This window comes from Hyla sarda, chromosome 1 (assembly GCF_029499605.1).
Source record: "Hyla sarda isolate aHylSar1 chromosome 1, aHylSar1.hap1, whole genome shotgun sequence".
Lineage (NCBI taxonomy): Eukaryota > Metazoa > Chordata > Amphibia > Anura > Hylidae > Hyla > Hyla sarda.
The window spans coordinates 256,768,356-256,787,662 of NC_079189.1; the positions used below are offsets into that span (position 1 = coordinate 256,768,356).

The 19,307-nt window shown below is 50.5% G+C and overlaps 10 pseudogenes; all 10 read left to right on the forward strand.

Moving 5' to 3' along the window:
* The first annotated feature begins 4,550 nt into the window (after positions 1-4,550).
* On the forward strand, positions 4,551-4,670 carry LOC130331073 (5S ribosomal RNA; annotated as a pseudogene).
* A 249-nt stretch (positions 4,671-4,919) lies between these two features.
* On the forward strand, positions 4,920-5,039 carry LOC130352913 (5S ribosomal RNA; annotated as a pseudogene).
* A 3,243-nt stretch (positions 5,040-8,282) lies between these two features.
* On the forward strand, positions 8,283-8,402 carry LOC130327112 (5S ribosomal RNA; annotated as a pseudogene).
* An 87-nt stretch (positions 8,403-8,489) lies between these two features.
* Positions 8,490-8,609, forward strand: LOC130327908 (5S ribosomal RNA; annotated as a pseudogene).
* A 3,083-nt stretch (positions 8,610-11,692) lies between these two features.
* On the forward strand, positions 11,693-11,812 carry LOC130348149 (5S ribosomal RNA; annotated as a pseudogene).
* Positions 11,813-12,898: 1,086 nt separating this feature from the next.
* LOC130318922 (5S ribosomal RNA) lies at positions 12,899-13,018 on the forward strand (annotated as a pseudogene).
* A 4,092-nt stretch (positions 13,019-17,110) lies between these two features.
* Positions 17,111-17,230, forward strand: LOC130329569 (5S ribosomal RNA; annotated as a pseudogene).
* Positions 17,231-17,503: 273 nt separating this feature from the next.
* LOC130352270 (5S ribosomal RNA) lies at positions 17,504-17,623 on the forward strand (annotated as a pseudogene).
* Positions 17,624-18,103: 480 nt separating this feature from the next.
* LOC130332215 (5S ribosomal RNA) lies at positions 18,104-18,223 on the forward strand (annotated as a pseudogene).
* Positions 18,224-18,305: 82 nt separating this feature from the next.
* On the forward strand, positions 18,306-18,425 carry LOC130352425 (5S ribosomal RNA; annotated as a pseudogene).
* Positions 18,426-19,307: the final 882 nt, after the last annotated feature.

Consider the following 19,307-nt stretch of genomic DNA (forward strand, 5'->3'; position numbering starts at 1 on the left):
AATGCGCCTGTTCTCGTCAGATTGCAGACTGCTACCCAGCTTCGTGCCTGGTAAGTACCAGCATGGGAGGCTGGCTGGGAATCCCGGGTGGAGTTGACATTTTGCTCTGTTTCTGCTACGAGTCCGAAAATTATTTATTGATACTTAAATCCACAGTATACAAAGTGTGAAGCTGTCAACGGCCATCCTAAGCTGAACGCGCCTGCTCTCGTCAGATCGCAGACTTCTACCCAGCTTAGGGCCTGGTAAGTACCAGCATGGGAGACTGGCTGGGAATCCCGGGTGCAGTTGACATTTTAATCTGTTGCCGCCTTCCGCTCTGATTCGGAAAAGGATTTATTGATGCTTAAATCCACAATACACAGGGTGTGAAGCTGTCAACGGCCATCCTAAGCCTGAACGTGCCTGCTCTCCTCAGATCACAGACTGCTGCCCGGCAGTTACCGGCATGGGAGACTGGCTGGCAATACAAGGTGCCATTGACATTTTGCTCTGTTGCCGCCTTCCGCTCCGATTAATAAAAATATTTATTGATGCTTAAATCCACAATATACAAGGCGTGAAGATGCCAACGGCCATCCTAAGCTGAACGTGCCTGCTCTCGTCAGATCGTAGACCGCTACCCAGCTTAGGGCCCAGTAAGTACCGGCATGGGAGACTGGCTGGGAATCAGGGTGCAGTTGACATTTTGCTATGTTGCCGCCTTCCGCTCCGATTAATAAAAATATTTATTGATGCTTAAATCCACAATATACAAGGCGTGAAGCTGTCAATGGCCATCCTAAGCTGAACGCGCCTGCTCTCGTCAGATTGCAGGCTGCTACCCAGCTTAGGGCCCGGAAAGTACTGGCATGGGAGACTGGCTGGGAATACCAGTTGCCATTGACATTTTGCTCTATTGCTGCCTTCCGCTCTGATTCCGAAAATAATTTATTGATGCTTAAATCCACAGTATACAAGGTGTGAAGCTGTCAACGGCCATCCTAAGCTTAACGCGCCTGCTCTCGTCAGATCGCAGACTGGTACAGATCTTAGGGCCCGGTAAGTACCGGCATGGGACACTGGCTGGGAATCCCGGCTGCCGTTGACATTTTGCTCTGTTGCCGCCTTCCGTTCCGATTCCGAAAAGGATTTATAGATGCTTAAATGCACAGTATACAAAGTGTGAACCTGTTAACGGCCATCCTAAGCTGAATGCGCCTGCTCTCGTCAGATCGCAGACTGATACCCAGCTTAGGGCCTGGTAAGTACCAGCATGGGAGACTAGCTGGGAATCCCGGGTGCAGTTGACATTTTAATCTGTTGCCGCCTTCCGCTCCGATTCGGAAAAGGTTTTATTGATGCTTAAATGCACAGTATAAAGGGCGTGAAGCTGTCAACGGCCATCCTAAGCTGAACGCGCCTGCTCTCGTCAGATCGCAGACTGCTACCCAGCTTAGGGCCCGGTAGGTACCAGCATGGGAGACTGGCTGGGAATCCCCGGTGTTGTTGACATTTTGCTCTGCAGCCGCCTTCCGTTCCGATTCCGAAAAGGATTTAAAGGATTAAATCCACAGTATACAGGGTGTGAAGCCGTCTACGGCCATCCTAAGCTGAATGTGCCTGTTCTTGTCAGATCGCAGACTGCTGCCCGGCAAGTACGGGCATGGGAGACTGGCTGGCAATCCAAGGTGCTATTGACATTTTGCTCTGTTGCCGCCTTCCTCTCCGATTCCGAAAAGGATTTATTGATGCTTAAATGCACAGTATAAAAAGCATGAAGCTGTCAATGGCTGTCCTAAGCTGAACGCGCCTGCTCTCGTCAGATCGCAGACTGCTACTCAGCTTAGGGCCCGGTAAGTACCAGCATGGGAGACTGGCTGGGAATCCCAGGTGTCGTTGACCTTTTGCTCTGTTGCCGCCTTACGCTCCGATTACGAAAAGGATTTGATGCTTAAATCCACAGTATACAAGGTGTGAAGCTGTCGACGGCCATCCTAAGCTTAACGCGCCTGCTCTTGTCAGATCGCAGACTGGTACAGATCTTAGGGCCCGGTAAGTACCGGCATGGGACACTGGCTGGGAATCCCGACTGCCGTTGACATTTTGCTCTGTTGCCGCCTTCCGTTTCCGATTCCGAAAAGGATTTATTGATGCTTAAATGCACAGTATAAAGGGCAAGAAGCTGTCAACGGCCATCCTAAGCTGAACGTGCCTGCTCTTGTCAGATCGCAGGCTGCTACCCAGCTTAGGGCCTGGTAAGTACCAGCATGGGAGACTGGCTGGGAATCTCAGGTGTTGTTGATATTTTGCTCTGTAGCTCTGTAGACATTTTGCTCCGATTCCGAAAAGGATTTATTGATACTTAAATCCACAATATACAGGGTGTGAAGCCGTCTACGGCTATCCTAAGCTGAATGCGCCTGTTCTTGTCAGATCGCATACTGCTGCCCGGCAAGTACGGGCATGGGAGACTGGCTGGCAATCGAAGGTGCTATAGACATTTTGATCTGTTGCCGCCTTCCTCTCCGATTAAATTTTTTTTTTATTGATGCTTAAATCCACAGTATACAAGGTGTGAAGCTGTCGACGGCCATCTTAAGCTTAACGCGCCTGCTCTCGTCAGATCGCAGACTGGTACAGATCTTAGGGCCCGGTAAGTACCGGCATGGGACACTGGCTGGGAATCCCGGCTGCCATTGACATTTTGCTCTGTAGCCGCTTTCCGCTCCAATTCCGAAAAGGATTTATTGATGCTTAAATCCACAGTATACAGGGTGTGAAGATGTCTACGGCCATCCTAAGCTGAATGCGCCTGTTCTCGTCAGATCGCAGACTGCTACCCAGCTTCGGGCCTGGTAAGTACCAGCTAGGGAGACTGGCTGGGAATCCCGGGTGCTGTTAACATTTTGCTCTGCTTCTGCTCCGATTCCGAAAATTATTTATTGATGCTTAAATCCACAGTTTACAAAGTGTGAAGCTGTCAACGGGCATCCTAAGCTGAACGCGCCTGCTCTCGTCAGATCGCAGACTGCTACCCAGCTTAGGGCCTGGTAAGTACCAGCATGGGAGACTGGCTGGGAATCCCGGGTGCAGTTGACATTTTAATCTGTTGCCGCCTTCCGCTCCGATTCGGAAAAGGATTTATTGATGCTTAAATCCACAATATACAGGGTGTGAAGCTGTCAACAGCCATCCTAAGCCTGAACGTGCCTGCTCTCCTCAGATCGCAGACTGCTGCCCGGCAGATACCGGCATGGGAGACTGGCTGGCAATCCAAGGTGCCCTTGACATTTTGCTCTGTTGCCGCCTTCCTCTCCGATTAATAAAAATATTTATTGATGCTTAAATCCACAATATACAAGGCGTGAAGATGTCAACGGCCATCCTAAGCTGAACGTGCCTGCTCTCGTCAGATCGCAGACTGCTACCAAGCTTAGGGCCCAGTAAGTACCATCATGGGAGACTGGCTGGGAATCCCGGGTGCAGTTGACATTTTGCTCTGTTGCTGCCTTCCGTTCCGATTCCGAAAAGGATTTATTGATGCTTAAATGCACAGTATAAAAAGCATGAAGCTGTCAATGGCCATCCTAAGCTGAACGCGCCTGCTCTCGTCAGTTCGCAGACTGCTACCCAGCTTAGGGCCTGGAAAGTACTGGCATGGGAGACTGGCTGAGAATCCCGGTTGCTGTTGACATTTTGCTCTATTGCTCCGATTCCGAAAAGAATTTATTGATGCTTAAATCCACAGTATACAAGGTGTGAAGCTGTCAACAGCCATCCTAAGCTTAACGCGCCTGCTCTCGTCAGATCGCAGACTGGTACAGATCTTAGGGCCTGGTAAGTACCGGCATGGGACACTGGCTGGGAATCCCGGCTGTCGTTGACATTTTGCTCTGTTGCTGCCTTCCGTTCCGATTCCGAAAAGGATTTATTGATGCTTAAATGCACAGTATACAAAGTGCAAAGCTGTCAACCGCCATCCTAAGCTGAACGCGCCTGGTCTCGTCAGATCGTAGACTGTTACCCAGCTCAGTGCCTGGTAAGTACCAGCATGGGAGACTGGCTGGGAATCCCGGGTGCAGTTGACATTTTTATCTGTTGCCGCCTTCCGCTCCGATTCGGAAATGGATTTATTGATGCTTAAATGCACAGTATAAAGGACAAGAAGCTGTCAACAGCCATCCTAAGCTTAACGCGCCTGCTCTCATCAGATCGCAGACTGCTACCCTGCTTAGGGCCCGGTAAGTACCAGCATGGGAGACTGGCTGGGAATCTCAGGTGTTGTTGACATTTTGCTCTGTAGCTCTGTAGACATTTTGCTCCGATTCCGAAAAGGATTTATTCATGCTTAAATCCACAATATACAGGGTGTGAAGCCGTCTACGGCTTTCCTAAGCTGAATGCGCCTTTTCTTGTCAGATCGCAGACTGCTGCCCGGCAAGTACGGGCATGGGAGACTGGCTGGCAATCCAAGGTGCTATTGACATTTTGCTCTGTTGCCGCCTTCCTCTCCGATTAAAAAAAATATTTATTGATGCTTAAATCCACAGTATACAAGGCGTGAAGATGTCAAAGGCCATCCTAAGCTGAACGCGCCTGCTCTCGTCAGATCGCAGACTGCTAACCAGCTTAGGGCCCGGTAAGTACTGGCATGGGAGACTGGCTGGGAATCCCGGGTGCCGTTGACATTTTGCTTTATTGATGCTTAAATCCACAGTATACAAGGTGTGAAGCTGTCGACGGCCATCCTAAGCTTAACGCGCCTGCTCTCGTCAGATCGCAGACTGGTACAGATTTTAGGGCCCGGTAAGTACCGGCATGGGACACTGGTTGGGAATCCCGGCTGCCGTTGACATTTTGCTCTGTTGCCGCCTTCCGTTCCGATCCTGAAAAGGATTTATTGATGCTTAAATGCACAGTATAAAGGGCGAGAAGCTGTCAACGGCCATCCTGAGCTAAACGCGCCTGCTCTCGTCAGATCGCAGACTGCTACCCAGCTTAGGGCCCGGTAAGTACCAGCATGGGAGACTGGCTGGGAATCCCAGGTGTCGTTGACATTTTGCTCTGTTGCCGCCTTACGCTCCGATTCCGAAAAGAATTTATTGATGCTTAAATCCACAGTATTCAGGGTGTGAAGATGTCTACGGCCATCCTAAGCTGAATGCGCCTGTTCTCGTCAGATCGCAGACTGCTACCCAGCTTCGGGCCTGGTAAGTACCAGCATGGGAGACTGGCTGGGAATCCTGAGTGCAGTTGACATTTTGCTCCGATTCCGAAAATTATTTCTTGATGCTTAAATCCACAGTATAAAAAGCATGAAGCTGTCAATGGCTGTGCTAAGCTGAACGCGCCTGCTCTCGTCAGATCGCAGACTGCTACCCAGCTTAGGGCCCGGTAAGTACTGGCATGGGAGACTGGCTGGGAATCCCGGGTGCAGTTGACATTTTGCTCTGTTTCTGCTCCGATTCCGAAAATTATTTATTGATGCTTAATTCCACAGTATACAAAGTGTGAAGCTGTCAACGGCCATCCTAAGCTGAACGCGCCTGCTCTCGTCAGATCGCAGACTGCTACCCAGCTAAGGGCGTGGTAAGTACCAGCATGGGAGACTGGCTGGGAATCCGGGGTGCAGTTGACAATTTAATCTGTTGCCGCCTTCCGCTCCGATTCGGAAAAGGATTTATTGATGCTTAAATGCACAGTATAAAGGGCGAGAAGCTGTCAACGGCCATCCTAAGCTGAACGCGCCTGCTCTCGTCAGATCGCAGACTGGTACAGATCTTAGGGCCCGGTAAGTACCGGCATGGGACACTGGCTGGGATTCCCGGCTGCCGTTGACATTTTGCTCTGTTGCCGCCTTTCGCTCCGATTCCGAAAAGGATTTATTGATGCTTAAATCCACAGTATACAGAGTGTGAAGATGTCTACGGCCATCTTAAGCTGAATGCACCTGTTCTTGTCAGATCGCAGACTGCTTCCCAGCTTCGGGCCTGGTAAGTACCAGCATGGGAGACTGGCTGGGAATCCCGGGTGCAGTTGACATTTTGCTCTGTTTCTGCTCCGATTCCGAAAATTATTTATTGATGCTTAAATCCACAGTATACAAAGTTTGAAGCTGTCAATGGCCATCCTAAGCTGAACGCGCCTGCTCTCGTCAGATTGCAGACTGCTACCCAGCTTAGGGCCCGGTAAGTACCAGCATGGGAGACTGGCTGGGAATCCCAGGTGTTGTTGACATTTTGCTCTGTAGCCGCCTTCCGCTTCGATTCCGAAAAGGATTTATTGATGCTTAAATCCACAGCATACAGGGTGTGAAGCCGTCTTTGGCTATCCTAAGCTGAATGTGCCTGTTCTTGTCAGATCGCAGACTGCTGCCCGGCAAGTACGGGCATGGGAGACTGGCTGGCAATCCAAGGTGCTATTGACATTTTGCTCTGTTGCCGCCTTCCTCTCCGATTCCGAAAAGGATTTATTGATGCTTAAATGCACAGTATAAAAAGCATGAAGCTGTCAATGGCCATCGTAAGCTGAAAGTGCCTCCTCTCGTCAGATCGCAGACTGCTACCCAGCTTAGGGCCCGGTAGGTACTGGCAGGGGAGACTGGCTGGGAATCCCAGGTGCCGTTGACATTTTGCTCTATTGCTGCCCTCCGCTCCGATTCCGAAAATAATTTATCGATGCTTAAATCCACAGTATACAAGGTGTGAAGCTGTCGACGGCCATCCTAAGCTTAACGCGCCTGCTCTCATCAGATCGCAGACTGGTACAGATCTTAGGGCCCGGTAGGTACCGGCATGGGACACTGGCTGGGAATCCCGGCTGCCGTTGACATTTTGCTCTGTTGCCGCCTTACGCTCTGATTCCGAAAATGATTTATTGATGCTTAAATCCACAGTATACAGGGTGTGAAGATGTCTACGGCCATCCTAAGCTGAATGCGCCTGTTCTCGTCAGATCGCAGACTGGTACAGATCTTAGGGCCCGGTAAGTACCGGCATGGGACACTGGCTGGGAATCCCGGCTGCCGTTGACATTTTGCTCTGTTGCCGCCTTCCGTTCCGATTCCAAAAAGGATTTATTGATGCTTAAATGCACAGTATAAAGGGCGAGAAGCTGAACGCGCCTGCTCTCGTCAGATCGCAGACTGCTACCCAGCTTAGGGCCCGGTAAGTACCAGCATGGGAGACTGGCTGGGAATCCCGGCTGCCGTTGACATTTTGCTCTGTTGCCGCTTTCCGTTCCGATTCCGAAAAGGATTTATTGATGCTTAAATGCACAGTATACAAAATGTGAAGCTGTCAACGGCCATCCTAAGCTGAACCTGCCTGCTCTCATCAGATCGCAGACTGCTACCCAGCTTAGGGCCTGGTAAGTTATAGCATGGGAGACTGGCCGGGAATCCCGGGTGCAGTTAACATTTTAATCTGTTGCCGCCTTCCGCTCCGATTCGGAAAAGGATTTATTGATGCTTAAATCCACAGTATACAGGGTGTGAAGATGTCTACGGCCATCCTAAGCTGAATGCGCCTGTTCTCGTCAGATCGCAGACTGGTACAGATCTTAGGGCCCGGTAAGTATCGGCATGGGACACTGGCTGGGAATCCCGGCTGCCGTTGACATTTTGCTCTGTTGCCGCCTTACGCTCCAATTCCTAAAAGGATGTATTGATGCTTAAATCCACAGTATACAGGGTGTGAAGATGTCTACGGCCATCCTAAGCTGAATGCGCCTGTTCTCGTCAGATCGCAGACAGCTTCCCAGCTTTGGGCCTGGTAAGTACCAGCATGGAAGACTGGCTGGGAATCCCGGGTGCAGTTGACATTTTGCTCTGTTTCTGCTCCGATTCCGAAAATTATTTATTGATGCTTAAATCCACAGTATACAAAGTGTGAAGCTGTCAACGGCCATCCTAAGCTGAACGCGCCTGCTCTCGTCAGATCGCAGACTGCTACCCAGCTTAGGGCCCGGTAAGTACCAGCATGGGACACTGGCTGGGAATCCTGGGTGCAGTTGACATTTTGCTCTATTGCTGCCTTCCGCTCCGATTCCGAAAAGAATTTATTGATGCTTAAATCCACAGTATACAAGGTGTGAAGCTGTCGACGGCCATCCTAAGCTTAACGCGCCTGCTCTCGTCAGATCGCAGACTGGTACAGATCTTAGGGCCTGGTAAGTACCGGCATGGGAAAATGGCTGGGAATCCCGGCTGCCGTTGACATTTTGCTCTGTTGCCGCCTTCCGTTCCGATTCCGAAAAGGATTTATTGATGCTTAAATGCACAGTATAAAGGGCGAGAAGCTGTCAACGGCCATCCTAAGCTGAATGCGCCTGCTCTCGTCAGATCGCAGACTGCTACCCAGCTTAGGGCCCGGTAAGTACCAGCATGGGAGACTAGCTGGGAATCCCGGCTGCCGTTGACATTTTGCTCTGTTGCCGCCTTCCGTTCCGTTCCGATTCCGAAAAGGATTTATTGATGCTTAAATGCACAGTATACAAAATGTGAAGCTGTCAACGGCCATCCTAAGCTGAACGCGCCTGCTCTCATCAGATCGCAGACTGCTACCCAGCTTAGGGCCTGGTAAGTACCAGCATGGGAGACTGGCTGGGAATCCCGGGTGCAGTTGACATTTTAATCTGTTGCCGCCTTCCGCTCCGATTCGGAAAAGGATTTATTGATGCTTAAATCCACAGTATACAGGGTGTGAAGAGGTCTACGGCCATCCTAAGCTGAATGCGCCTGTTCTCGTCAGATCGCAGACTGGTACAGATCTTAGGGCCCGGTAAGTACCGGCATGGGACACTGGCTGGGAATCCCGGCTGCCGTTGACATTTTGCTCTGTTGCCGCCTTCCGTTCCGATTCCGAAAAGGATTTATTGATGCTTAAATGCACAGTATAAAGGGCGAGATGCTGTCAACGGCCATCCTAAGCTGAACGCGCTTGCTCTCGTCAGATCGCAGACTGCTACCCAGCCTAGGGCCTGGTAAGAACCAGCATGGGAGACTGGCTGGGAATCCCGGGTGCAGTTGACATTTTAATCTGTTGCCACCTTCCGCTCCGATTCGGAAAAGGATTTATTGATGCTAAAATGCACAGTATAAAGTACGTGAAGCTGTTAACGGCCATCCTAAGCTGAACGCGCCTGCTCTCATCAGATTGCAGACTGCTACCCAGCTTAGGGCCCGGTAAGTACCAGCATGGGAGACTGGCTGGGAATCTCAGGTGTTGTTGACATTTTGCTCTGTAGCTCTGTAGACATTTTGCTCCGATTCCGAAAAGGATTTATTGATGCTTAAATTCACAATATACAGGGTGTGAAGCCGTCTACGGCTATCCTTCGCTGAATGCGCCTGTTCTTGTCAGATCGCAGACTGCTGCCTGGCAAGTACGGGCATGGGAGACTGGCTGGCAATCCAAGGTGCTATTGACATTTTGATCTGTTGCAGCCTTCCTCTCCGATTAAAAAAAATATTTATTGATGCTTAAATCCACAGTATACAAGGCGTGAAGATGTCAACGGCCATCCTTCGCTGAACGCGCCTGCTCTCGTCAGATCGCAGACTGCTACCCAGCTTAGGGCCCGGTAAGTACTGGCATGGGAGACTGGCTTGGAATCCCGGGTGCCGTTGACATTTTGCTCTATTGCTGCCTTCCGCTCCGATTCCGAAAATAATTTATTGATGCTTAAATCCACAGTATACAAGGTGTGAAGCTGTCGACGGCCATCCTAAGCTTAACGCGCCTGCTCTCGTCAGATCGCAGACTGGTACAGATCTTAAGGCCCGGTAAGTACCGGCATGGGACACTGGCTGGGAATCCTGGCTGCCGTTGACATTTTGCTCTGTTGCCGCCTTCCGTTCCGATTCCGAAAAGGATTTATTGATGCCTAAATGCACAGTATAAAGGACGAGAAGCTGTCAACGGCCATCCTAAGCTGAACGCGCCTGCTCTCATCAGATCGCAGACTGGTACAGATCTTAGGGCCCGGTAAGTACCGGCATGGGACACTGGCTGGGAATCCCGGCTGCCGTTGACATTTTGCCCCGTTGCCGCCTTCCGTTCCGATTCCGAAAAGGATTTATTGATGCTTAAATGCACAGTATACAAAGTGTGAAGCTGTCAATGACCATCCTAAGCTAAATGCGCCTGCTCTCGTCAGATCGCAGACTGCTACCCAGCTTAAGGCCTGGTAAGTACCAGCATTGGAGACTGGCTGGGAATCCCGGGTGCAGTTGACATTTTAATCTGTTGCCGCCTTCCGCTCCGATTCGGAAAAGGATTTATTGATGCTTAAATGCACAGTATAAAGGGCGTGAAGCTGTCAACGGCCATCCTAAGCTGAACGCGCCTGCTGTCGTCAGATCGCAGACTGCTACCCAGCTTAGGGCCCGGTAAGTACCAGAATGGGAGACTGGCTGGGAATCCCAGGTGTTGTTGACATTTTGCTCTTTAGCCGCCTTCCGCTCCGATTCCGAAAAGGATTTATTGATGCTTAAATCCACAGTATACAGGGTGTGAAGCCGTCTACCGCTATCCTAAGCTGAATGTGCCTGTTCTTGTCAGATCGCAGACTGCTGCCCGGCAAGTACGGGCATGGGAGACTGGCTGGCAATCCAAGGTGCGATTGACATTTTGCTCTGTTGCCGCCTTCCTCTCCGATTCCGAAAAGGATTTATTGATGCTTAAATGCACAGTATAAAAATCACGAAGCTGTCAATGGCCATCCTAAGCTGAACGCGCCTGCTCTCGTCAGATCGCAGACTGCTACCCAGCTTAGGGCCCAATAAGTACTGGCATGGGAGACTGGCTGGGAATCCCGGGTGCCGTTGACATTTTGCTCTATTGCTGCCTTCCGCTATGATTCCGAAAATAATTTATTGATGCTTAAATCCACAGTATACAAGGTGTGAAGCTGTCGACGGCCATCCTAAGCTTAACGCGCCTGCTCTCGTCAGATCGCAGACTGGTACAGATCTCAGGGCCCGGTAAGTACCGGCATGGGACACTGGCTGGGAATCCCGGCTGCCGTTGACATTTTGCTCTGTTGCCGCCTTCCGTTCCGATTCCGAAAAGGATTTATTGATGCTTAAATGCACAGTATACAAAGTGTGAAGCTGTCAACGGCCATCCTATGCTGAACGCGCCTGCTCTCATAAGATCGCAGACTGCTACCCAGCTTAGGGCCTGGTAAGTACCAGCATGGGAGACTGGCTGGGAATCCCAGGTGCAGTTAACATTTTAATCTGTTGCCGCTTTCCGCTCCGATTCGGAAAAGGATTTATTGATGCTTAAATCCACAATATACAGGGTGTGAAGCTGTCAACGGCCATCCGAAGCCTGAACGTGCCTGCTCTTCTCAGATCGCAGACTGCTGCCCGGCAGATACCGGCATGGGAGACTGGCTGGCAATCCAAGGTGCCATTGACATTTTGCTCTGTTGCCGCCTTCTTCTCCGATTAATAAAAATATTTATTGATGCTTAAATCCACAATATACAAGGCGTAAAGATGTCAACGGCCATCCTAAGCTTAACGCGCCTGCTCTCGTCAGATCGCAGACTGCTACCCAGCTTAGGGCCCAGTAAGTACCGGCATGGGAGACTGGCTGGGAATCCCGGGTGCAGTTGACATTTTGCTCTGTTGCCGCCTTCCGCTCCGATTCGGAAAATGATTTATTGATGCTTAAATGCACAGTATAAAGGGCGTGAAGCTGTCAAGGGCCATCCTAAGCTGAACGCGCCTGCTCTCGTCAGATCGCAGACTGCTACCCAGCTTAAGGCCCGGTAAGTACCAGCATGGGAGACTGGCTGGGAATCCCAGGTGTTGTTGACATTTTGCTCTGTAGCCGCCTTCCGCTCCGATTCCGAAAAGGATTTATTGATGCTTAAATCCACAGTATCCACAGTATACAGGGTGTGAAGCTGTCTACGGCTATCCTAAGCTGAATGTGCCTGTTCTTGTCAGATCGCAGACTGCTGCCCGGCAAGTACGGGCATGGGAGACTGGCTGGCAATCCAAGGTGCTATTAACATTTTGCTCTGTTGCCGCCTTCCTCTCCGATTCCGAAAAGGATTTATTGATGCTTAAATGCACAGTATAAAAAGCATGAAGCTGTCAATGGCCATCCTAAGCTGAACGCGCCTGTTCTCGTCAGATCGCAGACTGCTACCCAGCTTAGGGCCTGGTAAGTACTGGCATGGGAGACTGGCTGGAAATCCCGGGTGCCGTTGACATTTTGCTCTATTGCTGCCTTCCGCTCCGATTCCGAAAATAATTTATTGATTGATGCTTAAATCCACAGTATACAAGGTGTGAAGCTGTCGACGGCCATCCTAAGCTTAACGCGCCTGCTCTCGTCAGATCGCAGACTGGTACAGATCTTAGGGCCCGGTAAGTACCGGCATGAGACACTGGCTGGGAATCCCGGCTGCCGTTGACATTTTGCTCTGTTGCCGCCTTCCGTTCCGATTCCGAAAAGGATTTATTGATGCTTCAATGCACAGTATAAAGGGCGGGAAGCTGTCGACGGCCATCCTAAGCTGAACGCGCCTGCTCTCGTCAGATCGCAGACTACTACCCAGCTTAGGGCCCGGTAAGTACCAGCATGGGAGACTGGCTGGGAATCCCAGGTGTCGTTGACATTTTGTTCTGTTGCCGCCTTCCGCTCCGATTCCGAAAAGGATTTATTGATGCTTAAATCCACAGTATACAGGGTGTGAAGATGTCTACGGCCATCCTAAGCTGAATGCGCCTGTTCTCGTCAGATCGCAGACTGCTACCCAGCTTCGGGCCTGGTAAGTACCAGCATGGGAGACTGGCTCGGAATCCCGGCTGCCGTTGACATTTTGCTCTGTTTCTGCTCCGATTCTGAAAATTATTTATTGATGCTTAAATCCACAGTATACAAAGTGTGAAGCTGTCAACGGCCATCCTAAGCTGAACGCGCCTGCTCTCGTCAGATCGCAGACTGCTATCCAGCTTAGGGCCCGGTAAGTACCAGCATGGGAGACTGGCTGGGAATCCCAGGTGTTGTTGACATTTTGCTCTGTAGCTGCCTTCTGCTTCGATTCCGAAAAGAATTTATTGATGCTTAAATCCACAGTATACAGGGTGTGAAGCCGTCTACGGCTATCATAAGCTGTGTGTGCCTGTTCTTGTCAGATCGCAGACTTCTGCCCGGCAAGTCCGGGCATGGGAGACTGGCTGGCAATCCAAGGAACTATTGACATTTTTCTCTTTTGCCGCCTTCCTCTCCGATTCCGAAAAGGATTTATTGATGCTTAAATGCACAGTATAAAAAGCATGAAGCTGTCAATGGCCATCGTAAGCTGAAAGTGCCTCCTCTCGTCAGATTGCAGACTGCTACCCAGCTTAGGGCCCGGTAGGTACTGGCAGGGGAGACTGGCTGGGAATCCCAGGTGCCGTTGACATTTTTCTCTATTGCTGCCCTCCGCTCCGATTCCGAAAAGAATTTATCGATGCTTAAATCCACAGTATACAAGGTGTGAAGCTGTCGACGGCCATCCTAAGCTTAACGCGCCTGCTCTCATCAGATCGCAGACTGGTACAGATCTTAGGGCCCGGTAAGTACCAGCATGGGACACTGGCTGGGAATCCCGGCTGCTGTTGACATTTTGCTCTGTTGCCGCCTTACGCTCCGATTCCGAAAATAATTTATTGATGCTTAAATCCACAATATACAGGGTGTGAAGCTGTCAACGGCCATCCTAAGCCTGAACGTGCCTGCTCTCCTCAGATCGCAGACTGCTGCCCGGCAGTTACCGGCATTGGAGACTGGCTGGCAATCCAAGGTGCCATTGACATTTTGCTCTGTTGCAGCCTTCCTCTCCGACAAATAAAAATATTTATTGATGCTTAAATCCACAATATACAAGGCGTGAAGATGTCAACGGCCATCCTAAGCTGAACGCGCCTGCTCTCGTCAGATCGCAGACTGCTACCCAGCTTAGGGCCCAGTAAGTACTGGCATGGGAGACTGGCTGGGAAACCCGGGTGCAGTTGACATTTTGCTCTGTTGCCGCCTTCCGTTCCGATTCCGAAAAGGATTTATTGATGCTTAAATGCACAGTATAAAAAGCATGAAGCTGTCAATGGCCATCCTAAGCTGAACGCGCCTGCTCTTGTCAGATCGCAGACTGTTACCCAGCTTAGGGCCCGGTAAGTACTGGCATGGGAGACTGGCTGGGAATCCCGGTTGCCGTTGACACTTTGCTCTATTGCTGCCTTCCGCTCCGATTCCGAAAAGAATTTATTGATGCTTAAATCCACAGTATACAAGGTGTGAAGCTGTCAACGGCCATCCTAAGCTGAATGAGCCTGCTCTCGTCAGATCGCAGACTGCTACCCAGCTTAGGATCCGGTAAGTACTGGCATGGGAGACTGGCTGGGAATCCCGGGTGCCAGTGCCACTGCCATTGACATTTTGCTCTATTGCTGCCTTCCGCTCCGATTCCGAAAATAATTTATTGATGCTTAAATCCACAGTATACAAGGTGTGAAGCTGTCGACGGCCATCCTAAGCTTAACGCGCCTGCTCTCATCAGATCGCAGACTGGTACAGATCTTAGGGCCCGGTAAGTACCAGCATGGGACACTGGCTGGGAATCCCGGCTGCTGTTGACATTTTGCTCTGTTGCCGCCTTACGCTCCGATTCCGAAAAGGATTTATTGATGCTTAAATCCACAGTATACAGGGTGTGAAGATGTCTACGGCCATCCTAAGCTGAATGCGCCTGTTCTCGTCAGATCGCAGACTGGTACAGATCTTAGGGCCCGGTAAGTACCGGCATGGGACACTGGCTGGGAATCCCGGCTGCCGTTGACATTTTGCTCTGTTGCCGCCTTCCGTTCCGATTCCAAAAAGGATTTATTGATGCTTAAATGCACAGTATAAAGGGCGAGAAGCTGTCAACGGCCATCCTAAGTTCAACGCGCCTGCTCTCGTCAGATCGCAGACTGCTACCCAGCTTAGCCCCCGGTAAGTACCAGCATGGGAGACTGGCTGGGAATCCCGGCTGCCGTTGACATTTTGCTCTGTTGCCGCCTTCCGTTCCGATTCCGAAAAGGATTTATTGATGCTTAAATGCACAGTATACAAAATGTGAAGCTGTCAACGGCCATCCTAAGCTGAACCCGCCTGCTCTCATCAGATCGCAGACTGCTACCCAGCTTAGGGCCTGGTAAGTTATAGCATGGGAGACTGGCTGGGAATCCCGGGTGCAGTTGACATTTTAATCTGTTGCCGCCTTCCGCTCCGATTCGGAAAAGGATTTATTGATGCTTAAATCCACAGTATACAGGGTGTGAAGATGTCTACGGCCATCCTAAGCTGAATGCGCCTGTTCTCGTCAGATCGCAGACTGCTTCCCAGCTTCGGGCCTGGTAAGTACCAGCATGGGAGACTGGCTGGGAATCCCGGGTGCAGTTGACATTTTGCTCTGTTTCTGCTCCGATTCCGAAAATTATTTATTGATGCTTAAATCCACAGTATACAAAGTGTGAAGCTGTCAACGGCCATCCTAAGCTGAACGCGCCTGCTCTCGTCAGATCGCAGACTGATACCCAGCTTAGGGCCCGTTAAGTACCAGCATGGGAGACTGGCTGGGAATCCCAGGTGTTGTTGACATTTTGTTCTGTAGCCGCCTTCCGCTTCGATTCCGAAAATGATTTATTGATGCTTAAATTCACAGTATACAGGGTGTGATGCCGTCTACGGCTATCCTAAGCTGAATGTGCCTGTTCTTGTCAGATCGCAGACTGCTGCCCGGCAAGTACGGGCATGAGAGACTGGCTGACAATCCAAGGTGCTATTGACATTTTGCTCTGTTGCCGCCTTCCTCTCCGATTCCGAAAAGGATTTATTGATGCTTAAATGCACAGTATAAAAAGCATGAAGCTGTCAATGGCCATCCTAAGCTGAACGTGCCTGCTCTCGTCAGATCGCAGACTGCTACCCAGCTTAGGGCCCGGTAAGTACTGGCAGGGGAGACTGGCTGGGAATCCCAGGTGCCGTTGACATTTTGCTCTATTGCTGCCTTCCGCTCCGATTCCGAAAATAATTTAATGATGCTTAAATCCACAGTATACAAGGTGTGAAGCTGTCGACGGCCATCCTAAGCTTAACGCGCCAGCTCTCGTCAGATCGCAGACTGGTACAGATCTTAGGGCCCGGTAAGTACCGGCATGGGACACTGGCTGGGAATCCCGGCTGCCGTTGACATTTTGCTCTGTTGCCGCCTTACGCTCCGATTCCGAAAAGGATTTATTGATGCTTAAATCCACAGTATACAGGGTGTGAAGAGGTCTACGGCCATCCTAAGCTGAATGCGCCTGTTCTCGTCAGATCGCAGACTGGTACAGATCTTAGGGCCCGGTAAGTACCGGCATGGGACACTGGCTGGGAATCCCGGCTGCCGTTGACATTTTGCTCTGTTGCCGCCTTCCGTTCCGATTCCGAAAAGGATTTATTGATGCTTAAATGCACAATATAAAGGGCAAGAAGCTGTCAACGGCCATCCTAAGCTGAACGCGCTTGCTCTTGTCAGATCGCAGACTGCTACCCAGCTTAGGGCCTGGTAAGAACTAGCATGGGAGACTGGCTGGGAATCCCGGGTGCACTTGACATTTTAATCTGTTGCCTCCTTCCGCTCCGATTCGGAAAAGGATTTATTGATGCTTAAATCCACAGTATACAGGGTGTGAAGCTGTCAACGGCCATCCTAAGCTGAATGCGCCTGTTCTCGTCAGATCGCAGACTGGTACCCAGCTTAGGGCCCGGTAAGTACCAGCATGGGAGACTGACTGGGAATCCCAGATGTCGTTGACGTTTTGCTCTGTTGCCGCCTTACGCTCCGATTCCGAAAAGGATTTATTGATGCTTAAATCCACAGTATACAGGGTGTGAAGATATCTACGGCCATCCTAAGCTGAATGCGCCTGTTCTCGTCAGATCGCAGACTGGTACAGATCTTAGGGCCCGGTAAGTACCGGCATGGGACACTGGCTGGGAATCCCGGCTGCCGTTGACATTTTGCTCTGTTGCCGCCTTCCGTTCCGATTCCGAAAAGGATTTATTGATGCTTAAATGCACAGTATACAAAATATGAAGCTGTCAACGGCCATCCTAAGCTGAACGCGCCTGCTCTCGTCAGATCGCAGACTGCTACCCAGCTTAGGGCCTGGTAAGTACCAGCATGGGAGACTGGCTGGGAATCCCAGGTGCAGTTGACATTTTAATCTGTTGCCGCCTTCCGCTCCGATTCGGAAAAGGATTTATTGATGCTTAAATCCACAATATACAGGGTGTGAAGCTGTCAACGGCCATCCTAAGCCTGAACATGCCTGCTCTCCTCAGATCGCAGACTGCTGCCCGGCAGATACCGGCATGGGAGACTGGCTGGCAATCCAAGGTGCCATTGACATTTTGCTCTGTTGCCGCCTTCTTCTCCGATTAATAAAAATATTTATTGATGGTTAAATCCACAATATACAAGGCGTAAAGATGTCAACGGACATCCTAAGCTGAACGCGCCTGCTCTCGTCAGATCGCAGACTGCTACCCAGCTTAGGGCCAGGTAAGTACCAGCATGGGAGACTGGCTGGGAATTCCAGGTGTTGTTGACATTTCGCTCTGTAGCCGCCTTCCGCTCCGATTCCGAAAATGATTTATTGATGCTTAAATCCACAGTATACAGCTTGTGAAGCTGTCTACGGCTATCCTAACCTGAATGCGCCTGCTCTCGTCAGATCGCAGACTGCTACCCAGCTTAGAGCCCGGTAAGTACCAGTATGGGAGACTGGCTGGGAATCACAGGTGTTGTTGACATTTTGCTCTGTAGCTCTGTAGACAGTTTGCTCCGATTCCGAAAAGGATTTATTGATGCTTAAATCCACAATATACAGGGTGTGAAGCCGTCTACGGCTATCCTAAGCTGAATGCGCCTGTTCTTGTCAGATCGCAGACTGCTGCCCGGCAAGTACGGGCATGGGAGACTGGCTGGCAATCCAAGGTGCTATTGACATTTTGATCTGTTGCAGCCTTCCTCTCCGATTAAAAAAAATATTTATTGATGCTTAAATCCACAGTATACAAGGTGTGAAGATGTCAACGCCCATCCTAAGCTGAACGCGCCTGCTCTCATCAGATCGCAGACTGCTACCCAGCTTAGGGCCCGGTAAGTACTGGCATGGGAGACTGGCTGGGAATCCCGGGTGCCGTTGACATTTTGCTCTATTGCTGCCTTCCGCTCCGATTCCGAAAAGGATTTATTGATGCCTAAATGCACAGTATAAAGGGCGAGAAGCTGTCAACGGCCATCCTAAGCTGAACGCGCCTGCTCTCATCAGATCGCAGACTGCTACCCAGTTTAGGGCCCGGTAAGTACCAGCATGGGAGACTGGCTTGGAATCCCAGGTGTCGTTGACATTTTGCTCGGTTGCCGCCTTCCGCTCCGATTCCGAAAAGGATTTATTGATGCTTAAATCCACAGTATACAGGGTGTGAAGATGTCTACGGCCATCCTAAGCTGTATGCGCCTGTTCTCGTCAGATCGCAGACTGCTACCCAGCTTCGGGCCTGGTAAGTACCAGCATGGGAGACTGGCTGGGAATCCCGGGTGCAGTTGACATTTTGCTCTGTTTCTGCTCCGATTCCGAAAATTATTTATTGATGCTTAAATCCACAGTATACAAAGTGTGATGCTGTCAACGGCCATCCTAAGCTGAACGCGCCTGCTCTTGTCAGATCGCAGACTGCTACCCAGCTTAGGGCCTGGTAAGTACCAGCATGGGAGACTGGCTGGGAATCCCGGGTGCAGTTGCCATTTTAATCTGTTGCCGCCTTCCGCTCCGATTCGGAAAATAATTTATTGATGCTTAAATCCACAATATACAGGGTGTGAAGCTGTCAACGGCCATCCTAAGCCTGAACGTGCCTGCTCTCCTCAGATCGCAGACTGCTGCCCGGCAGTTACCGGCATTGGAGACTGGCTGGCAATCCAAGGTGCCATTGACATTTTGCTCTGTTGCAGCCTTCCTCTCCGACAAATAAAAATATTTATTGATGCTTAAATCCACAATATACAAGGCGTGAAGATGTCAACGGCCATCCTAAGCTGAACGCGCCTGCTCTCGTCAGATCGCAGACTGCTACCCAGCTTAGGGCCCAGTAAGTACTGGCATGGGAGACTGGCTGGGAAACCCGGGTGCAGTTGACATTTTGCTCTGTTGCCGCCTTCCGTTCCGATTCCGAAAAGGATTTATTGATGCTTAAATGCACAGTATAAAAAGCATGAAGCTGTCAATGGCC